The sequence below is a fragment of the Mizuhopecten yessoensis genome, unplaced genomic scaffold (assembly GCF_002113885.1).
Source record: "Mizuhopecten yessoensis strain PY_sf001 unplaced genomic scaffold, ASM211388v2 scaffold9293, whole genome shotgun sequence".
NCBI lineage: Eukaryota > Metazoa > Mollusca > Bivalvia > Pectinida > Pectinidae > Mizuhopecten > Mizuhopecten yessoensis.
The window spans coordinates 3043-5150 of NW_018407975.1; positions in this window are offsets into that span (position 1 = coordinate 3043).

Genomic DNA, 2108 nt, shown 5'->3' on the forward strand with positions numbered 1-2108 from the left:
AACTTTGTAGGAATGATTGACTCATGGTCCTGACAAAGTGTTGTTATTTTTCGGGTATCTAAGAAATCCAATATGGCCACCACGGCCGCCATTTTGAAAAACTATTTCAAACTTAAAGTCAAGTTCTGCTGGGCCAACGGAAGTGAAACTTTGTAGGAATGATCAACTAATGGTCCTGACAAAGTGTTGTTATTTTTCAGGTCTCTCAGAAATCCAATATGGCCGCCACGGCCGCCATTTTGAAAAAACTATTTCAAACGTAAAGTCAAGTTCTGCTGGGCCGATTGTACTGAAACCTGGTAGGAATGATCGACTCATGGTCCTGACAAAGTGTTATTATTTTTCGGGTCGATCAGAAATCCAATATGGCCCCCACGGCCGCCATTTTGAAAATCTATTTCAAACTTAAAGTCAAGTTCTGCTGGGCCAATTGAACTGAAACTTTGTAGGAATTACCAACTAATGGTCCTGACAAAGTGTTATTATTTTTCGGGTCGATCAGAAATCCAATATGGCCGACACGGCCGACATTTTGAAAAACTATTTCAAACTTAAAACAAGTTCTAATAGGCCGATTTAACTGAAACTCGGTCTAGGAATGATCAGCTCATGGACCTGACAAACTTAAGTTAACGTTATACTTAACTATTTTGTACTCGAATTGGTACATATTTCAACAACAAAAATAAATACTGTATCACTCAGGTGACCGTTAAGGCCCATGGGCCTCTTGTTTACGTTTGCCACAATGTTATTAATGAATATAAGGTCAGGATGTAGTCCATCAGTATTATGTTTGTTTGAAATTAGTAGGGCTTCTGTTTTATTGGGATTAAAAAGTATACCCCATCTATTTGTCCACATAGATATTCTATTAAGATCATTATTTAAAATTTCAGCAGCAGCTATTTTATCATTATCTATTAGCACAAATAATGAAGTATCATCGGCAAAAAAATTGACATTAGACTGAATTTCATTTCCAAGTCATTAATATAAATAAGAAATAAATTTGGACCGAGGACAGAGCCCTGTGGTACCCCAGCTGATAAAGTCTAACAGGAAGATTGAAATCCATCAATTAATACACGTTGCTGCCTATCATTTAAGTAATTAGAGAGCCAGTTAAGCACATTATCTTTAATGCCATACTTTTTTAATTTATATACAAGTCCATCATGCCAAACCCTGTCAAATGCTTTACTAATATCGCAAAAAAAATAGTCTTGCTTCTTTTTCTTCTATCAAGTTGTTTAAGTATTGTATCATATACTGTTAATAGCTGGTTCACTGTAGAGTCTTAAGGGAGAAATCCAGATTGATTTTTAGAAATAATATTGTTTGTTGACAGATAATTGAATAGATATTTAAAAACTATCTTTTCAAGCATTTTACTAAATACTGGTGTGATAGAAATAGGTCTGTAATTAGATGGATCACTCCTCACCCCCTTGCCCTTAAAAATAGCAGTGACATTAGCATTTTTCCAGATTTGAGGTAAATAGCCAGATTCCAGAGATTTATTGAAAAGAATATGTAAAGGCTTAACAAGTGATTCAGATACACCTTTGATAAATTTAGGGTGAATTGAGTCCGGACCTTGGGGCTTCTTTACATTAATGAGATGGAGCTGGTCACATACATCTTGCTCAGTAATCATAATATTTGATAGTTGATGGGGGAAAAGGAGGAATATTAGATGGGACATCTTCAATAGTTTTATTAGCTCACCTGGTCCAAAGGACCAAGGTGAGCTTATGCCATACCGTGGCGTCCGTTGTCCGTCCGTCCGTCGTCCGTCCGTCAACAATTTCTTTAAACGACTTCTTCTTCTTATCCACTTATTGGAATTTAACTAAATTTGACTGGAAGCATCCCTAGGTAGTGGGGATTCAAAATTGTACAATTGGTGGGGCTGCCCCCCCCAGGGGGCTGAGGGGCGGGGCAAAAAGGGGGCAATTTGGCTAAACTGCTTTAAGCGACTTCTTCTCTGGAACTAAGTGATGGATATCAACCATATTAGACTGGAAGCATCCCTAGGTTGTGGAGATTCAAAATTGTACAAATGGTTGGGCTGACCCCCCAGGGGGCTGAGGGGTGGGGCCAAA